Source organism: Tamandua tetradactyla, chromosome 9, assembly GCF_023851605.1.
Source record: "Tamandua tetradactyla isolate mTamTet1 chromosome 9, mTamTet1.pri, whole genome shotgun sequence".
Taxonomy (NCBI): Eukaryota; Metazoa; Chordata; class Mammalia; order Pilosa; family Myrmecophagidae; genus Tamandua; species Tamandua tetradactyla.
Genome location: NC_135335.1, coordinates 41,579,366 through 41,601,118, shown reverse-complemented (window position 1 = coordinate 41,601,118; position 21,753 = coordinate 41,579,366). Strand labels below are relative to the sequence as shown.

Genomic DNA, 21,753 nt, shown 5'->3' with positions numbered 1-21,753 from the left:
GCAAAAACTTTTATATGTGGGGAAAGAGAAGTAGTGAAAAACTTTTGATTTATGCAAATAGACAAGACTATTGTGATGATAGGAAACATTATTATTATAGTCTATTTAATACCAAGTAATTGCCAATTTCTCAGTTTGGGTGATGTCTCAAAATTAGGTCAAATAATCACCAATTTCTGAATTTTGGTAACAGAGAAATGAGTTATTTTCTGAATTTAATCTATCTGATTAAAATCAAACCAAAACACAATCTATGCATTTTTATGAACAAGGTATTTCTTTCCAGGGAGAAATCTGTACACTGTTCTCTGAGGGAAGGTATCTGGAAGGAAGGAGAGTTTATAGCATGAGCTATAAAATAAACAGTGGAACAAAAATGGCCCCTTACTCATTGTTGTTTCCAAGCACTTAGTCTCAATGTATTTCAACCTTCAGTGTTTCCATTTTTAACAATTCCAGTCCATCATTGTAGTTTGCCATCTGCTGCATTCATGCTTTTACTCATCCAACTTTACATCGCAGTTACACGTCTACGTAAAAACAAATTTGCTTGTTGGCTTCATATGGGCAGAAATTAAAACGGCCCCACCACTGCCTGATTTTTTTCCCCAACAAGTTCAACGTTCCTCCTAGGTGGCTTGTCCAGTTAAAATTCACTTATATGAAAGCCAAACACCTTTAAAAATAAATTACAAAAGTGTAATGTACCTGCACATTACTGACAAATTAGCTATTCAAAGTCGGGCCTCTGCTTGCTGCTTGGTGTCTCCTCTCAGATTGAAATACAGCAAGCTTAGAGGCAGAGGGGCATAGCTCAGCTGCTTATTGAATTTTTATTTATGCTATGCTTGTTTGTAAAGCTTCAGAAGAGTCTAATCTAATTTGGATGGCTTTAGCTCTAACCAAGATGATGCCTTCTCAACATTCTTTTCTGTGGAGAAGTGAACCTGAAACACCGGTTCATCTGCATCCTGAATTTGGCTCATTTCCTCACACTTTTTACTGCTGACTGGGCAGATATTGTCTATGGCAAACGTGTAGATGTCAGATAAACAGGAAGATTTGCTTGTGCCTGGACCTTGGCTTGTTGTTGGCTACTGATTGTTTTCCAGTTGGATGGAATAATATTTACTAAGAGGCAGCATGGCTCTTTATTGGGATGGGTAACTAAGAATTGCTACCTTTCTCACCTGGACTGGTCAGAACCAGAAGATACTCTGTGAATTATCCTCTGATCAGATGCTCTCTCTATCACAAGATCGCAGTGCACAGTGCTAAGCTGCCCTAAACCACCTTTTCCTAAACTGCCATCCATTTTCTAAGCCAGCCCTCTGCCCCCAAGGCAATGCAAGAGAGATAGCAGAGCTAATTACAGATTATTTATCCTGGAAGGTCAGCAACAACTGGCAATGGCAGCCAAGTGGGCAGCTTGGGGCACACCCCTTCCATGTCTATGGGATGAGATGCAAGCTTGTCATATACAATGTAAAAGATGGGTTAAACCAGGGAAACATAATGCATAGAGAAGCACCATGTGTTAGAAGAATGACAGTTCACTTCTAAGATACAAAATCGAAAACAAGACATTGTAAATAGAAATTTGGTATTCTAGTGCTGTTATTTGCTTCTACTGCAAGGAAAATAACTTGTGTTCTCAAAAAAAAGCAATTTTTATATAAAATAGTAGAACTGTCAATATGATGAGGCAATTTACTAAGAAAAAAACAAAAAACAAAAAACTCAGGCTGCTGGAAAATGGATGTGGACACCAAACCCAACACATGTAACAATGCCTTCAAAATTCTGGAACTCGCTCTTGTGCAATGCTAATTTGTTACGAGTTCTGTTTTCCTTTCGCTTCTTCATTTGTTTGGATACCTGGCATTTTCTCAACATTATGTTCCTTGTTTCATCTTTCTGGACTAACCACCCTGGCTGGCCAGCATGACTGGACTAGGCTGAGAAAAAAGGAGGCAACAGGAAGAAAGAACGCCCTGACCACATAGATACATTATTTCTGGGCTGGTTCCTCCAGCTGCTCCAGCTCAAGCAAGTAGAACGAACTGTCTTAGCCAGTACTCCCATGTTCAGAGGTACCTGAATTGTGATGAGCTGGTCTGCACAAGGCCACTGACCCACTGAACAAGTGGACAGGATGACTGTGGCCTCTATCGCAGCCTCTTGTCCAAGAGGGAAAAAAAAAATGAATGAAACGGAATGTTGTGTGCACATTGATTTTATACGTGCCTATATATTTACTTTTCCTGTAGACTGTATACCTCCTGTAAGAAAGAGTGTACAAAAGTCTGTTACTTGGTACACTATCCCACCAACAGTATAGCTTTTGCCTGCTTTCCGAAAGGTAAGACAACCATCTAATTTTTATCTATTTGTGTGTTCGTGTCTGCGGTGAGAATGGGAAGTGCCTCCGAGAAAACTGTGCATGATTACCCGCAAGTGTATCGAAAGGAGGAACATGTTTAAAAAGATGATCTCTTTGATACATGTCGCACCAGCAGCTGCTGTTAATCACAGGCTGGGTTTATTTTCTGGAGAACCTTTTCCCGGGTATGTGCTCTCTGTCTTTTTCCAGCAAGAGAAGTAGCCATTACTGGCAGAACTGGTGCTGGTCACTTGGATACGTGCGCTATTTAAAACTACCAGTGGCAGGCGAGAAGCTATTTTTAAATGTATGTTTTTACAGACCGGTTTGTAATGCAATGTGGAAAAATGCAGGGAGCTAGGGGGATGTTTGACCAGCCTAGGAACGAATGTGTGCTCTGGTTTATTTTTATTGAATATGTTCAAAGTTATGTATTCATTCAAAGAAACAATGAATGGCTCTACAACCTTAAATGCAACATTGTCTTAATTCCTTCTTTGCAGCAAAGAAATAGAAAAGAGTTTGCTGACTGGGCTGGATTAAAGATGATTTGTGACTTATTATTTCTTTTCATAAAAGCTGGAGAGGGGTCAGTGAAAGCCCAAAAGGGTCAAAGACGGCCTTCAGCATTCGTCAAATCCAGGAAAGGGACTGATTTTTTTCCCCCCACGGAATACCAAAGATATGCATGCTAACAGCTTAGACGAAAAGAATGAAACTCGTGGTGTGTGGACTGGACATGTGAATGGGCTGTCACTAGACTAATAATTGATTCACCATCGATGCGGACATTACTTTGGGCTCTCACTAAAGAATATCTGCTCTGAAAGATTATTACCATTTTATTATCACCATCTTCATCATTATCATCATCATCTCCCTGTCTGAGACTAAGCAGTAATATCATACAGTGGAAAGAACACTTGGCTTTGTCTAGCAACCTTGGCCAGCTGGAGCTGGGACATTCCAAACTAGGAAAATAAACAGAAAACATGAAAGAGAGTCATTGTAATGATGCAGTGGCTTTCAGTGAAAAGTTCCATTTTTATTTCCTCTAAGCCCCCCATTATACTCATAGAGTAGCTAGATGGCATAGGAAGGGGAATCCAAAGGAGAGAGCAGAGAGTCGTATATGGAAAGGGAAAAATAAAACATACTCCCCAGTATGTGGGCTGGTCTCTCTCTTCCCTCACGTTGACAACATGGAACTGTTCTCATGTCATCGCTATGTTTCTTCCCATCTCTGTTTTCATGATAGTGTTCTGAATACAAATAATGTCTATCGCTTTTTATCTATTTGGCTATTTAGCACTGTAAGATGGGACAACAGTACTTTTGAAGAGTAATTACATTTCCTATTGATTTTAGATGGATGCCAGCAACTCAGTCTTTTAATTTCAGATGTGTTGTTCACATAGGTATTTCCCTTTCCCATATCAACAGGATCTGTCCTAGTTTTTAAATAGGACATTCTTTTCTCCCAGTGAATATATAACTGCATTCCAGTGAGATTTAAAGTTTTTGCAGTATAAGTGCTTGTCAAAACACTTCAGCGCACCACTTTAATAGTCCTTTTACATGCGTCTGCCTGAGAATAAATGAGAAGGAATTTTCCCTGGGTAAAACTGATAGATTTAATCTCGATCATTAAGAATTCTCTTTAGCACTATTCTAAGTTGAGGCCTTAAAGAGTGAGAGATGAAAAAATTTTAAGTCAATCTTTGAGTTAAAAAATACTTTTAGGGTATGCTAATTAGAAATAAACTCATTCTTAAATTTAGATTGTCTCGATTCAAAGGTTTTCATCAGGCACTCCCCTTTTCTGATCAATATTAAAGTTGGCTTTATAAATTAAGGATGAATATCTTATATAACTACTTAAAAAATAATTGGGGATGGACGTTGGGCTAAGTAACATTTGTTCTGAGAGCCGGCGATTTACTTTATTCATATCTATGATGAGCTTGGCGAGCCTGGAAGAACAGTGACAGAAGTTGCTTAATGTTGTGTGTCTAAACCTATTTCTACATGATTGTTCTCAGGAAGGCAAAACAAAATATCTAAGGAAAAACTGTCGATTCAAGAGTTAACTTGTAAAACTTCAGTTTTCAGCCTCCATGCCCCAGGAACGGCACACCTTATACAACAAATCAAACATCCGTCTGCTTGTTGGAGGGTTGAAGAGTCAGGTTCAAGGTCAGACAGAACCAAACCTAAGCTGGTTTGAAAATGTGTCCCATATAATGCCTCTGGTTGAAAGAGCTTTCCTGTGACAACTGCCATAGGCTAGTGTGCTGGTTGAAGCTATGATGTACTCCAGAAAAGCCAAGTCCTTTAACCCTCATTCAGTATTGCTGGGTGGGACCTTTCTGATTGCTTCCATGGAGATGTGACCCAGCTAGTTGTGGGCGGTAACTTTTGATTGGATGTTTTCCATGGAGATGTGTCTACACCCATTCAAGGTGGGGCTGCTTCCTGGAGTCCTTTAAGAGGGAACCATTTTGAAAAATGCTTTAGAGCCGCCAGAACCAACAGAGTCCACACAGCCAGAGACCTTTGGAGATGATGAAGGAAAACACCCCTGGGAGAGCTTCATGAAACAAGAAGCTGGGAGAAAAAGCTAGCAGAAGTCTCCATGTGCCCCCCCAGCTGAGAGAGAAAACCTGACCTTCATCAGCCTTTCTTGAGTGCAGGTAACCTCTTGTTGGTGCCTTAATTTGGGCATTTTCATTAAGTTGAAAACTTGCAACTTAATAAATTCCCCTTTTCAAAAGCCATTCCGTTTCTGGTATATCACATTCTGGCAGCTTTTACAACCTAGAACAATTAGGCATTGGCAATCCAAGCAACACTGCCTACTTTTTCATGTTTTTTATTGTGAAGTATAGCATATATACAAAAAAGTAATAAATTTCAAAGTACACTTTAACAAGTAGTTATGAAACAGGTTTCAAAGTTCGTTATGGGTTACAGTTCTACAATTTCTGTTTTTTCCTTCTAGTTGCCCCAAAACACTGGAGACTAGAAGAAATATCTATATAATGCTTCAGAAGTCATACTCATTTGTTAAATCCTATCTTCTCTAATGCCTCCTTCTCCTTTGCATTGCCTGCTTTTTTAGTTGAAGGTTTATAAATTTAAAAGCTCTATAGACTTTTAATATTATGACATTCTACAAATATTTTTAATTTTGAGATAATTATAAATTTGCAGGAAGTTACAAAAAATACCACAGTCAGCTCCAAATACCTTCATCCAATTTTCTCCATGGTAACATCTTACCTAGCTATAGGACAGTATCAAAACCAGGAAACTCACTTTGGTACAATTCACAGAACTTATTCAGATCTCACCAGTTTAATATGCACTCATTTATGTGGATATGTGGTTTTCGTGCTATATGGTTTTATTGCATGTGCAGATACCTGTGTCTGTCACCACGATCAAATCACAGAACTGTTACATCTCCACTAAAATAGCCACATGTACCACTTCTGAAGTCTTGGCAACTACTATTCTCTTTCTGTAAAATTTTGTCACTTTAAGTATATTATATATGTTATATGTTAGGTATGTTATATACATGATGTATGTTGTGTCTATCAATAGATTTATCTTTTTTATTCCTGAGTACTATTCCATGTGTGGATGTACCAGTTTATTTGACTGTTTACTCAATGAAGGCCACTGTTGTTGATTCCAGTGTAGGGTTGTCATGAATAAAGCTGCTATGACATTTATATACAGATATTTATGTGGGTTGCATTTTCATTTCTCTGGGATATATGCTCAAGAGTACATCTGTAGGATTATGTGGTAAATGCATGTTTAGTTTTGTAAGAAACTGCCAAACTATTTTCCAGAGAGTCACTATACTGTAATTTCTTTCACTATTCCTCCATTGACAGACATTTACATAGTTCTCTAGTTTTCTTCCTTGTTAACAATGTCTTGCTATAAACATTGTATACATATATATTCCTGCAGTTGCCCTGTTATTTCCATGGGATAACTTCATAAGAGTGAGTTTCCTGGGTCAAAGGATATTCAGAATAAAAAAAAAAAATTGTGCATGTCACAGAACAATGCCCTTGGAAAGGTGAGACTTGACAGTCCCATGGGGACTGGAATAGTGTAAGTGTCTCTACCTATTCTCTATCACCATGCTGGGTGCCATCAGATTTCACCCTTTGTAAATCCAGCAGCAGAAAAAGCAAACTCGTGTTCTTCACTTCCTACCTCAGCCCCCACCATCAAGTGGGCATTTTAAATTTTGTGGTTCTCCCTCCTTGAATTCCTATGAAATTTTGTGATTTTCTCACAAGAGGGGACTAATTGTTCTCTTGCCCTCCCTCTCCCCTTTCCATTCCTCCTTCTCCATCCTCATTTTTTTCATTTGATTTTCTAAAGTCAAGTTCATAGAGATTTAATTTACATACAATAAAAGTCATCCTCTTAAAGAGTACTTTGATGAGTTTGGAACAATATACATAGTCACATGTACAAGCACAATGCAATCAAGACAGAGAACACGTGTAGGGCACAGGCCTCTGAGTCTGGGGCAGAGGCCCCCTTGCAATTACTGTGGGGTTGCCCTGCCCAGGCCCCAGTCATCACTAGTCATAACTTCCCTATGGTCAACCTTAGGGAAGTGAGACATAAGAATTTAAATCCCCGAGATCTGCACTTATCCACTCCTCCCACCCTGCTGATCCCCTGGGGCCCTCATAGGGCTTCATAGGTGTGAGCTGGGTTAGGCCTGTTATAGGAGAGCATCCTATAGAAAGATTGCGGCTTGGCAGCACAGCACTCAGCACAGGAAGGCTCCCACAATCTCAAAGATGCCTGTTAGACAGAATGCAAGAACAGAGATAGGCTGATACACAGGGGGTAAGCAACATTCTATTAGAAATCCTCGTAAGAGAAAGGACATATTAATATGCAACAAAATGAAGGGCAGTTTATTTTTACTTCATCCTACAATTCATAGAGAACAAAAGAGAATCACGTATCGGTTTATGTATCGTCAGCAGCATTTTGGGGAGGTTCGTCTGCCCTTCATATCCACTTCAGTGGACAATACCTTTAAAAGGTCTGTTTCCAAACCTTTACTCCAAGAAGAAGGAAAGTCAGGGGTTCTAGTAGATTTCAGATTCAGCACAGGGGAGGGGCAAAAAAAAAAAAGGTACAGAACATTAGCAGCGCCCTGAAAAATGGCCTTTGGCAGTCAGTACCTTTTCCCCACACCTGGCAGCTACTGATCTGTTCACCAGTCCTCTAGTTTTGACTTTTCCAGATTGACACATAGTGGAGTCATTAAGTTTATAGTCTTTTGTATCTGGCTGTTCACTTAGCATAGGAATTTTGAGATTCTTTCACGTTGTGGCCTCTATCAGCAGTTCATTCCTTTTTAGTGCTGAATAGTATACCATTCTATGAATATACCACAGTTTCTTTCACCAGTTCATGGCTATGGGTCTGATTTCCACTTTTATGGCAGTTGTGAGTGAAGCTGCTATGCACATTTTCATGCACATCTTTGTGTGGGCTATGTTTTCACTTTTCTTGGGTAGAAGTGGAATTGCTGGTTGTATGGTAAATGTGTATTTAACTATATAAAAAACTGCCAAACTGTTTTCAAAGTAGCTGTTCCATTTACATCCCCTCTTGTAATTCATGAGACTTATACCAAATGACATTTATCTTAAAATGCAATTAAGCAAAAAAAAAAAGGTACAACTTATCCACCATCATAAGGTCAGGAAACAGGTTTTTTTTTTTTTTGGTAGTTAAATTTTGATACCACTTGATGGTGTTCTGATTTTAAAAATTGTACTAGTTTAATTCGGCCTTGCAATTATGCACATTTAACAGCCCTGAGTCATGTTTTTATAAGGTTATGTTATTCTAAGAAAGCACTTTGGCTACATTATTGGCATCTCACTGATTTATTAAATAGTATTGTAAGAAAAATAATTTCTTGTGTCTCATAATTACCATCATGGGATTATTTAGCAATTCCATGCTCTATTGAACTGTCAAATCCCAGTTTTGTATCATATGAAGACCCTCCATCTTCTTAAATGTTCTCTGTGAAATCCTAAGCTAACTGAAGACCACCTTGATTTAAAATTCAGTTTGAAAGCATCTCATAAGCATAGTATAGCAAAGAATATATACTATCTGACTTTTGGCAATGACTCTTAGAAATAAATGCAACTATAAATCCATAGGGCACATTTGAAACACATTTCTTTCATCTGAGTTTGATATCTCAGCATCCTCAAAAACCAATTAAAATCTATATTCTGCTTTTCTATGCAACTTGAAATTTGAAAAAGTTCACATGGCTAATATTTCTATGAGTTTTTAACATAAAAGAAACCTAAACGTCATGCTCCAAAAAGCTCTCTGTCTGGCCAAAGTTTATAAACTATAGAAGTATGTGTCAGTTTGGTCAATCAAAGAAATGTTTGCTGAGCGCCTCTTCTCCAGGTCAGTTCTGAGCTGATGTAATAGAGGAGAGATGTGGACAGAGCCCTCAGTGGGGCCAGAGCTGGTGGATGTCTCCAACATCAGCAGTTATAATTCAAGGTGAAGGGGGCTCTGACAAGGTACCAAGTGCTGTTGAGCTATATGTGGAGAGCATCAACGAGGAGGTTTTATTTCAGTTGATCTTAAAAGATGAAGAGGGCGGGCCACAGTGGCTCAGCAGCAAGAATGCTTGCCTGCCATGCCAGAGGATCTGGGTTCGATTCCCGGTGCCTGCCCATGAAAAAAAAAAAAAGAAGATGAAGAGCTCCAGGTCTTGCTGCAAAAAAGACACTCAAGGGAGAGGAAAGTATGCACAAAGAACTTAGAGTACAAAAAGACGGTCTGTTCTGGGACAAGAGGCTGAATGATTGTATTTTGAGGCTGGTAGTTACAGAAAATGGATGCCAGGGAAGCAGCCAGGGGCTACAGGAGCTGGGTCTCCTTTATCTGCATGCTCTTACCACAGTGATGGCAAATACTAGATTCTTAAAAAACATGGATGCAAGGAACAGAGACGAACATGTCACATACCAAAAGCACTGAGCTTTATCAATAAGTTTGTAGGTGTGAAGCAAATATTTACCACATAGCAAATAATTATTTATTAATAAGAATACAACAAGTCTACAACTTCTGCACATGGAATTGTGTTCTTCCAGATAAAGCCTCTAAGATCACAAAGTCCATCCTGAAAATGTAATTTTTGACCCTGATGTCACAGGTTTCAAAAATATATCATGGTTTTTATGACAACTGCTGAAACTGATAGTCACGGCTCTGTCTACACATACGTAATGTCTCCTTCGATGTCCCTTTTAATGAGATAAATCTATGTATAAACGAGCAAAATTTTATGCCTATTCATTTGTATTTATGGACTATGGCTATCTATACCATTTTTTCCCCTCCAAAGAGCTCATGAACTTGAAATTCAAACACAAATGGATCTGAAAAACTTGCTTTAGAGGTGCCAAGTTGGCGGCTTAGCGAGGTGTAGGATTTAGTTCGTCCTCCAGAACAGCTACTAAATAACCAGGAACAGTACAAGACAGCTCCTGGGGCCACATCAGTGACTGGACACACAGCGTACCCAAGTCTGGACCAGCTGGACCGGCTGTGAGCCTCCCCAGAACCGTGAGTTCCCCAAGCCGTGGTGGCCGGCACCCCTCCCCCTGCAGACTGCTTCCCAGAGGAGAAAGGAAAGGGACTTTACCAGCAGCAGGGGCTGAGCCCAACCAAATGCCAATTATGAAATTAATTCACAAATTCTGACTACTAAAAATAGGCCCCCAGCTCAGGTGAACCTGGTCAAAGAGGAGTTTGCTGATTTTCGCCCTGGTGTCAAGGGGACAGGGCTGACAGAAAAAGAAAAGAAAAAAGAAACAGAGGTTTTTGTGGCTGTGTTTCTTCAAAGGCTTGACTTCCTTTGGATACAGCAGCAGGGCTTCTCAGGCTGCAACTGCCCCAGGCATAAGCAGAAACAAGCTTGTTTGAGGGCTTGTCTGGAGTCAGTGCCTTCCCCTGGGGAGGGGTGAGGTCCAACTCAGGTGGAATCCCTTCCTCAAGGAATTCAGACACCAGGGCTTGGTAATTTGAATCCATTAAAACCATCCTACAACCTCTCCTCTGTCTCCACCACGCCCCCAGCAGGGAGAGTTCACCAAAGTTAAAGGTACCACATCATCTTACGCTAGTGGGACCTGCAGGCAGACAAGCACCACATGCTGGGCAGGATAAGAAAAACAGAGTCCAGAGACTTCACAGGAAAGTCTTTCAACCTACTGGGTCTCACCCTCAGGGAATACCGATGCAGGTGACTCTTTCCTCCTGATAGGAGGCCAGTTTGGTCTGGGAAAATCCGGCTGGGATCTATAATCTCTAAGTAGACCCTCCTAAGGGAGTGTGTGTGGGGGTGGGGGGGAGGCACCATACAAACAGGGCAAGAAACAAGAAAACAAGAACTGAAAAATTCTCCTCTGTTAAACAAAACCTAAGCTAATGGCCCAGAAAAAGCTGGACTGAATATCAAAGAACAGATAGACAAAAAATTCATCCAGCAAGAAAACCTTAGGTAAAAGAAGTGAAAACAATCTCCAGAATGAACTAATTAAGGTAATTAAATGCCCAGACACCAGCAAAAAATAACAAATCACACTAGGAAAATTGAAGATGTGGCCCAGTCAAAGGAACAAACCAACAATTCAAATGAGATACAGGAGTTGAAACAATTAATTCAGAATATACGAACAGACATGGAAAACCTCATCAAAAACCAAATCAATGAATTGAGGGAGAATATAAAGAAGGCAATGAATGAACAAAAAGAAGAAATCAAAAGTATAAAAAAGCAAATCACAGAACTTATGGGAATGAAAGGCACAGTAGAAGAGATGAAAAAAACAATGGAAACCTACAATGTTAGATTTCGAGAGACAGAACATAGGGTTAGTGAACAGGAGGATGGAACATCTGAATCCCACAAGCAAATGAAAATATAGGGGAGATAAATGGAAAAATATGAGCAGGGACTCAGGGATTTGAACGACAATATGAAGCACACAAATATATGTGTTGTGGGTGTCCCAGAAGGAGAAGAGAAGGGAAAAGGAGGAGAAAAACTAGTGGAGGAAATTATCACTGAAATCTCCCAACTCTTATGAAAGACTTAAAATTACACATCCAAGACATGCAGCATACCCCAAACTGAATAGATCCAAATAGACGTACTCCAAGACACTTACTAATCAGAATGTCAGAGGTCAAAGAGAAAGAGAGAATTTTGAAAGCAACAAGAGGAAAGCAATCCATCACATACAAGGGAAGCCTAATAAAACTATGCATAGATTTCTCACCAGAAACCATGGCGGCGAGAAGACAGTGGGATGATATATTTAAGTTACTAAAAGAGAAAAACTGCCAACCAAGAATTCCATATCCAGCAAAATTGTCCTTCAAAATGAGGGTGAAACTAAAACATTTTCAGACAAAAAATCACTGAGAGAATTTGTGACCAAGAGACCAGCTCTGCAAGAAATACTAAAGGGAGCACTAGAGGCAGATACAAAAAGACAAGAGAGAGAGATGTGGAGAAGAGTGTAGAAAGGAAGACTATCAGTAAAGGTAAAAAGAAGAAAAATTAGATATGACATATAAAATCCAAAAGCCAAAATGGTAGAAGAAAGTACTACCCATACAGTAATAACACTAAATGTTAATGGATTAAACTCCCCAATCAAAAGACATAGACTGGCAGAATGGATTTAAAAACAGGACCCATCTCTATGCTGTGTACAGGAAACACATCTTAGACCCAAGGATAAACATGGGTTGAAGTGAAAGGTTGGGAAAAGATATTTCATGCAAATAACAATCAGAAAAAAGCAAGAGTAGCTATACTAATATCCAATAAATTAGATTTCAAGTGTAAAACAGTTAAAAGAGACAAAGAAGGACACTATATATTAATAAAAGGAACAATTTGACAAGAAGACATAACAATCATAAATATGTATGCACCAAGCCAGAATGCTCCAAAATACATGAGGCAAACACTGAAACGGCTTTAAATGGCTATAGTTTCTAATTTGGTAAAAACAAAAACATAATCAATTTGATAATTTTCTGATTATTGAGTGCATTTTCTTAAAGACTCCCATTCAGTACAGATTTTGACTTTTAGGCCCCAGTTGTCATTTGCATTAAAAAAAAAAAAAAGGTGTGAAATTCCTAAACCAAGGTCAGTTAATCTCTGAAATCTTTCTTCCTAACTACTGTGAATGAGCTACTTCTCAGTCTTCAAATGATGGTGACTCTCATTTCTACCAACTAAAGACATGCCTCGACTTTGCAGATTGTTGTTGTTTTTGTTGGCTGTACAATGGAACGTGGCTGCATTGTAAATTCACTTTCTCCAGAATTAAAGGTAATTATTATTTTTCCTTATGCTCTACATGTATATTCTCTTTTTTCTTTTCAAGTTTAAAATTCATTCTGAATTCCCTTTATATTTCTGACCTCCTTCAGAGTAACCACTAATGACCCCAGTTTGTATGAAGATTGAGGACTCTCCAATCCCTGTTTTCACAGAGCTGTTCTAAGAACATTTAGAAGAACATGAAATGAATCAGCAATCCCACTTTCTGTAAGTGTTGTCCAAGAATTGGTTATGGCCTTGTACACACTATTCTTTTCTCTGAACAAGAATAAGGAAAACTGGAGTAGGGTCCTTCCCCTGGCTCTCATATTTCAGGTGGCATGAGCTTCACCACCTCATCACATACCTCTCTAATCTTGGATAAGCCAAGTCCTATCTGATCTTCAGTTTCCTCTTCTGAAATATGGAATAAGCTATTCCTTGATGGGTAACTTAGGTGCTGCATGGAATTATGTATATGAGAGTAGGAGAACCCTCCTTTTTAAAGAGATGTGCATGCATAAGGTAGCATTGTTATCAGCTACTTATCTCTCTGCTTATGTTTTATTTTTTCTCTTTGCCTCCTTTGTGTGTGTGGGGAGGAGGGGTCGCATTTTTGTGTGTGCCATCAGACTTTGAAGGGATGGTATCTAGATTGCCAAAGAGGTGAGGCAACCTTTTTTCTGGGCACAACGAGCTCATTTTCAAGATACATCACTGTGGTCTTTTAATGGGTCATTAATAGCCTTTTGGTTTGGCAAAACTGGCTGTCAATCACTCAGCAAGGCTGCAGTGGGATAGATGGCTCTCACCACCTCACCTAGGAACCGTGCTGTATGACTGACTGCCACAGGCACCTCCAGCCTGGCTGGCAAGCTGGAGAGCATTTTAAGGACAGATACTTGTTCCAGGGTCTATCTTGAGTGATGGAATATTGACGGAATGGAACAAAGAGTTCCTTAATCTTTGATAGTGAAAGTACCTTTGGTTTCCTGTCCATACCAGGATACAATGAAATCAATTAATAAAACCTCTCAGAAATCTTCATTAGTACTTTGAAATTTTGTATTTATCAAACTTAGATCAAATACAGAACTGTCTGGGGAGGACCAGGTTCATTTAAGTCAGCTTTCCAAGGGTCTAGCAAGGCACTTTGTAGCAATTTAATAATAACAATGATAGTATAATCATGGTAGATAATAATTCTGCCACATTTTCCACATTGTGGCAAAGTTAACAAAATATCCAACCATCTATAGAGGCAGATCTTATTGTTCCTACTTGGCATAAGAGGAAACTGAGGCTCAGAGCTGTGAATTAACTTTGAAGTGACACCTTCTGTTGAGGGTCACAGTGGATGCCTCAACTCAGACGATCAGGCCAGAGTTCTTCATAGTAAATTTTTCTAAAATTGAATGGAATAGGACAAAATATTTCACTCTACATTTCTATCTAATTAGTCTTTATTGGTCTCATCGGTCCATTCTAGAGGATCTCAATTTCCTGAAGATTAGATGCGCTCTCCAGGGCTTCACGGTAGAAATCATGATCTGACTTCAGAGCTGTTTTGGAATGAGATGCGTCCTTCTTTTCTTCTTTATGGTATTGTCAATGATAAGACCACCTGATATAACTTCATTGACTTTTGGATTCTTTTGGTGGTCAGAAAAATTAAAGATCATAGTTCCTGCTTCAGAGAACACATAGACTTCTAGAGCTGAAAATGGCCAGGTGCCGAGAATCCACTGGAATTCATTGAATGGCATTCTTGGGGTCTACCAAGAATCCTGGGCTAAGGGAAGAGCTTCTCCAACAGCCTACCTGGGACTAAAATGACAGGTTTTCCTATATTGATGGCAATAAGCAGACTCCACCTCTACATAAGGCAACTTGGTCTGGCATGGGGACATAAGCAAATAAATTAAACTCAGAAGAGGATCTGCTAATGTTCACAAACAGCAGTTCCCTGGCACCCAAATGTGAGAAGCTAATTCCCACCACAGTTTTATCACCTGATCTTTCTCTCCCTGCTTATGTCACAGCCAAGCTCTATTAAAAAAGAGAAACAACTGGACACCCTGGTCATTATCATCAGTGTGAGGTGAAAATTTGATTCAGCTGGCCTACTAGACAGAGCAGGAAAAATACTAGATTCTTATACTGGGAGCTTAATTTCTCTTTCTCCCATGTTTGCAAATTTCATTTGCATTTTAATTTCCCATGGTTTGCCAAAGTCCAGACTGAGATTTGAGCTGTTGTTTCTATTCAGGTGAAATATGCAGCTACAGCTGACCACCTGGGCTGGAGAAGAGTCAGGAGATTGTCCAAGGCAAGTATCCTTCTCCATCATTCCTAAGTATCCTGAGGAAGCCATCAGTGAATTTTCCGAATAGAAGAGATCTTATGCAGTTGGAGCAAGCTTAGTCCTGGGTAGTCGTCATTGTTTATCAACAATGTCATGGCAATATTCCAAAACAATTGGGAAAATTCCATTAAAGAAGTCTTGAGATCATGTCCATTAGAATCTTTTCCTAGAGACTTTATTTCAGAAAGACGCTGATCCCACCCAAAGTGGGGAAAGCTCCTGGTCTACTGTGATGCAGCCCTGGGAAAGACAGTATCTTCCTGGCCCTGCTGGATTCTCAGTCTATTCTGGGTCAAGTCAGTAAGGAGAGAGCATCACAAAGGGTTCCTTCTCCATCCCATTTAAAGAAAAAGAAAGAAGAAGAGGGAATCAGCAAGTGTAACCTCATATGGTAGTTGTGAGGATTAAGTAAAAGTAAAGCACTTAGAGTTTTGCACAATAAATATTCAAATGTTAACCATCGGTATTTTTTATTATGTCATATTGAATTAACTGGATCTTATGTTTTTATTTCCTTTAGGAAAGAATTTGGAGATTGCAATCTGATACCCCTCCATGTGACCCTTTGTACCCATTCTCTTTGTGTACCACACACAATAAACGTGGGGTGTGTCAAATAATCCATTCGCATCTGATGTTTGTATGGAGAAAGGGGGGTAGTTTTCAGATTGAAACATCAATACATCATCTGTCTTATCTTCTACCTATTTAGAATTAATCATTTGGGGCTCAAAAGTTGCTTGTAGCCAGAATTACACAGCTCTGTCAAATGAGCTACCTGGGAAACCACATTTAAACACACTGAGCTTTTATTTAATTTTTATCATATCCTGTGGTTTGCACATAGGTCCTGCGTGTAGGCACAAATATGTTCAACAAGGGTCAACCTGGTGATATTTACATGGCTATTATCCTGTTAGTGCCCAGATATTTAGTAACACCTGAGAGATCAATTTGAAGATCTTATTTGCGGCTCAACATGTGCCAAGAAGAAATCTTTTGAAATATGCATTTTGGTTTATACTTCAGTCTACTTTAAATGACTTGTTCCCCAACCTGATGCTCATCAAAAGTTTGCCATTTTTTAACAAATTTCCCTGGTGATTCAGATGCACATCCAGGTTTAAGAAATTTTTTTGCTTTTTTGTAATCCTGCCTGATAATCAGCACATACGATATTGATGTGACAGTCATTCCTTACACACAAAAAATATTTTCCAGGATATTAAAATGACTGATTGAAATATATGTGTGTGTGTGTGTGTGTGTGTGTGTGTATGTGTGTGTGTATATATATATATATATATATATATATATAGGGGCATGTTGCAAAAGTGGCACCCGTCACTTCCGCCAGAGAAGTTATCTCTGGTTGCACTGTGAGAAGCTGCTTTATGGTCATGATCTTTTCTCAAGAGACTCTCCAGACTGGTGCAGGCTAAATAAAGATGAAGTTAATTGCTGAGCTCCATTACTGGAAGTAGGCAAACATAGCACCATCTTTGTTGAAGGCTGAATCTCTATTACAGCACCCTGTGTGAAGCTGGGACAATACTTCTTTTCCTGCACTCAATGGGCCCACAGATCATGGCTTTCTGTAGGCAAGTGGGATTCGTATATCTTTATACAATCATTCCAAGCTCCTCAGTAGGGCAACTTCACATTTATTTAGCCCTGAACATCTCAAAGAGATTACTTTTTAAAAATCCTCATTTCGGCTTTTCTGCCCAATCAGGTGGTGGAAATGGTCAGGATATCCTTCAGTAACTTTAAATTGTCTGATAATAAGTTAGCTAAGAACTTATAATGAGGCAGCCCACTACACGAGAATTATAATGTTAAAAAGGTAAGAGTGAGGATGTTAGAGTACATCCTCCTGGATACAAAATCTGACCTTTGCCATGTTCTGCTTTCATGATGTGGGCACATTGCTTATTCTCTGTGCATCAGTTTTCTCATCTGCAAAACGGGTATGCTATCAGCAAAACTTCCTCATAGGGTTACTTTCAGGATTATGTAAGTAGTAAGTCAGTGCCAATAATAAGCTTAGCACAGTGCTCGATACATAATATAGTACTCAATAATTAGCATGCTATTTTGCTTATTATAACCATCACCAATTAAGCTATGTAGCTACTCAATCCATATAGTAACTTGCCACAAATGACTATTTGAATTTAAATTAATTATAATTTAATAAAATTTAATAATTTGTTCCTCAGATGAAGTAGCCATATTTCAAACATTCAATGCACACATGTCACTAGTGGCTACTGTATTAAACAGCACAGATAGAGAACTTTTCCATCATCACAAAAGTTTTACCAGACAGGGCTATGCCATAGCCACACAAAGTGAAAGGAGAATAAGAATTTTTTTATGGAAGAGATACCTTTTGTTCCTAACACTCTTTATCACTTGTGAAAATAGTCTCTAGGAGCTCCCTCAGATCACTGGAGCCTGTTCCTTTTGCAGCATCTAGTAAAGAGTGGTATAGTGGATTGTACAATGAATATTGTGAACTAAAGGGAAAAAATATTTGCCAGTAATGATCTTCTCTCTGTCAGGAAGGTTCTCTCAGTTCATTTCATCCAATCTTTACAATGCTCTGTATTTATTGATTCTAGAGTTGAACATAATTCTTGAAAAGGTGGCAAGTTGGAGTGCAGTTATCATGTGCCTATAGGAGGGCCCTGCAGTTAGGGTAGAGGTCAGCTTTCTTTATTCAAATGGAAGTACTGTACATATTCACTTGCTATGCCACTGTCCTTCAACAGCATAAAGCCAAGTTAAAAATTCAAGCCCTCCTTCAGCCTCAAACAGTGAATTTCCAGGTACTTTTCAGCTGTGATAGGCCAATTTGGGGATTCAGGCGTGAGCAGGAAAATTCTTGATGCTTTTCAGGAAAGAGCCAAGTTAACATGTCTTATCTGTCTTATGCATTTTTAGTCCCTTGCTGGCAAGTCTTTTGTAAATGAGAGTGAGGGGAAAAAAAAAAACACAGGCAAAAAGGAAAAGATTCTACAGTTTCTCAAGCAGCAGAAGTTTTATGTGACTTAAGAACAGTTAGTAATGTTATACATCAGCTGGAAGAGTTCCTACCCATCAATTTATTTATTGGGAGAACTTTTACTGTAAGATTATAAAACTAGTATGGAAAGCTAGGAACAAGAGCCAGTGCAAAATACTTAATCCCAGGTCAGCACTATCCAACTAATTGCATACACTATAGATGAAATAAATCTCCCCCTGTATTATGACTGTTCATTGTACACCTCAAGGTGGAAAATAACAAGATAACAGAGAGGGGAAGAAAGAAAGAACTGTCTCTTTCTTCCTGTGAATGTGCATACAAGCTGTATATTTCTTAAGGGGAAAAGAAAAAATCGAGCATACTGAACATTAAATTCTTATCAAAAAAACAGTATTGGCAAGTCTACGTTCCACATGTGCAGAAAAATAAAAAAATAACCAAAAAAATCTACCCAATTTTTAAAAACTGAACTGCATCCCTATCAATGAACTCTTACAATCCACTTGCCCTTATATCACATTTTATAGTTTTGTTTTATTGCATAATTGTATGTACAGATCTCACCTGAAACTCAGGGCATCACTGTGAGATAAATGGCATTTTCCTCATTTAAAGATTTACAAACTACAACTTAGGAAATTGAAGCAAATCATCCAAGCTATCTAGTAACAGAAGTAGCTTGAGAATGTATTTTCACTCCAATATACCCCCTCAACTCTTCATTAAAGATTTGCAATATCTTTCATTCAACAGGTTAGTTGTTAAGTCAAAGGGAGGGGTAAAACAATCCTTCATTATGGTTAAGATTTACAGTGCAGTCTGGAAAAAAATTATTTTCTTCTACCCATAGACGATCATCAGCAGAGAGTCGTCACTCTAACCTTATCTGGGGGATGGTGCGTAATTCACGACAGCATGAAGAGTAAAGATAGATGGCTATAGAGGGAGGAGTGAATTGTTAACCTCAGATAACAGTTGAGGCTGTCTATCTCCACAGGGCCAGCAGGCTGCCATGGCTTGAGGCCAGCCTGCTGTGTCTGACAGGACAGAACAGCTTCTGCCTCGCTTTTCTGTTTAGCTTTTCCCTTCTGAGGTCAACTATATAAGAAGTTCCACTGAAAACACGGGTTTTAAAGACACTGCCAATGCTGAAGCTAAAGCCAGCCTTCTTAGTTTTGAACACATTGCCTTGGGAGTGTTACTAAAGAGCTTAAACAAAGACTGAAAGAGTGTTTACAGTTTCTTCTGCTCAGTCATCTTCTTAGAAGATGAAGCTTGGACACAAACCCACCAAAGTGAATTTATGGGGTGGTGGCTAATATTAGGGACGTGACATATAAAGCTGAGGCAGAACAATTTGTGGCTCCACCAGGAATTTACAGTCCAAAGGAGAAGGAACAGTAAAGAACTCCTTGTATTCCATGATACAGTGATGCATCATAGAGGTGTTCGTAGATGGCTCAAAGTAGCCAATTGTTCTCATGTGGCTTAAAGAATGAGGTGGATGGGAGAGAGGGTTCCAGACAGAGGAGTTATCCCAAGGAAATTCAAAGTGCATGGAATGGTGGCAACGTGATCAGCTGCTAGGTGGCCCAAACTGAGTCCTTTCCCAAGTGATGTATATTAACTCGTGATGGTAGCAACCATATGAGAGAGGCTCCACTAGCCTCATTTTACAAAGAATAAAGTGAGGCACAGAGGCTTGAGTTAACTCTCCCGAAGTTATACAGCTCATAAGTAATGGCTGTTTGGCTCCAGATGCCATGCTTCTAACCACTGCACTGTGTCAAAGCGATAGGGCACATGCATGTTTGACAAATGTTCATTTTCCAGTATGGCTAGTCCAGGGTGTTTTAATCTCAGCAATACTGACATTTTGAGCTAGAAAATTATTTATTGCAGGGGTGAGGGGAAGCTGTTCTGTGTATTGTAGGTTTAGTAGCAACCTTGGTCTCTACTCACTAGATGTCAGTAGCATCCCTTTCCCCCAACCCATCAGAGTTGTAAGAATCAAAAATATTTCCAGCCACTGTCAAGTGTCTTCTAGAGGCACAGTTGCCCGAGTTGAGCACCACGTGGCTACAGTATGATGTGGGAGGCTGAAGAAGGGCACAGAAATACATGAGAACCAAACTGAGAATATCCTCAAATTCTATTCTAAGTGTTCTGAGAATGTGCCCTGTAAAGAGAAAATTTAACGATGAGGAGTAACAAAAAAGATTACTTGCAGAAGCATTAAAATAGGATGTTCTACCTTAAATAGACAATATAGGATACACTTCTGAGTTCTCAGCTCATAGACAAATGTATTCTCAGACTTTATAAGTTGTATGTTCAAAAACCCTCAAGCTATAGATGGCAAAAGATAATCCAAAAGAACAATGCAGAAGTGCATGCAACCAATTCACCTCATAGTCCCTGAAATATGGTCAATCCTTGACCTTAAAGTTCAAAACTCAAAGTTGTAGCTCAGGTAAGGATCAGGGGAAAAACTGATCTCACCACAGTTTTCTTAAAAAGCTCCAATATTAGATTCCATGTTATTGTTTAAGTGTGAACTCAACTATGAAAACTTTATTAGGTAGAGAGGTCATCTCTGTAGAAATATTTATTGGACACTTGGTAGCTGTCATGGTTAGGGACAGGTGTCAACTTGGCCAAGTTGTGGTACCTGTTCATCTGATTGGGCAAGTGCTGGCCTGTCTGTTGCAATGAGGACATTTCATAGGATTAGGTCATGATCACGTCAGCTACATCCACAGCTGATTCCATTTGTAATCAGCCAAAGGGGAGTGTCTTCTGCAATTAGTGATGCTAAATCCAATCATGGGAAGCCTTTTAAGGAGGACTCAGAGGAGACAGGTTGCATTCCTGCTTTGGCTGGTGAGCCTCTCCTGTGGAGTTCGTCCAGGCCATCCATTGGAGTCTTCGGCTTCACAGCCTGCCCTGTGGATTTTGGACTCTGCGTTCCTACGGTCACGTGAGACACTTTCATAAATTTTATATTTGCAAGTGTTCCCTGTTGGTTCTGTTTCTCTAGAGAACCCTAACTAATACAGTAGCTGTCATGGTCAGGTTCATGTGTCAACTTGGCCAGGTAGTGGTGCCCGGTTGTTTGGTTGGGCAAGCAATGGCCTGTCTGTTGCTATGAGGACATTTCATAGACTTAAATCATGATCACATTGGCTGTATCCATAGTAATCAGCTAAGGGGAGTGTCTTCTGCAATGAGTGACACTTAATCTAATCACCAGAAGGCATTAGATGCATCTACCTGCATCTATCTGCATCTTCCCATCTCAACGTCCTCATCTGTCAACACGGGTATTTGAATACCCTCAGTAACCAGGTTGTTTTGAGGTTGGGTTAGGCTGAGATGGATGCATGGTTGATATTCAGCCACTGGTATTATTTACGATGTTTGGGAGGGTTCAGAAGAGACAATCACTCTTCCTGTTTCAACCAGCCACCCTCTCCTGAGACTTTGTTAAGGACCTTCATCGGAGCTGCCAGCATGGGGCCTGC

At 39.5% G+C, this 21,753-nt stretch overlaps 1 protein-coding gene and 2 long non-coding RNA genes across 4 annotated transcripts in view; 2 read left to right on the top strand and 1 right to left on the bottom strand.

Moving 5' to 3' along the window:
• The window catches only part of LOC143647053 (uncharacterized), a 220,961-nt gene that overhangs the window by 79,995 nt on the left and 119,213 nt on the right, over window positions 1-21,753 (bottom strand). The gene's annotated exons all lie outside the window — the stretch shown is intronic.
• Window positions 1-21,753, top strand: part of GRM7 (glutamate metabotropic receptor 7) — a 1,019,804-nt gene that overhangs the window by 957,160 nt on the left and 40,891 nt on the right.
• On the top strand, window positions 1,844-15,815 carry LOC143647050 (uncharacterized). 2 transcript variants are annotated; one of them, XR_013157807.1, is made up of 5 exons: window positions 1,844-2,362; window positions 12,768-12,839; window positions 12,941-13,058; window positions 15,100-15,159; window positions 15,716-15,815. It is a non-coding gene; the product is annotated as an uncharacterized LOC143647050 (long non-coding RNA). The 2 variants fall into 2 exon arrangements; XR_013157806.1 differs by having other exon boundaries at window positions 12,710-12,839.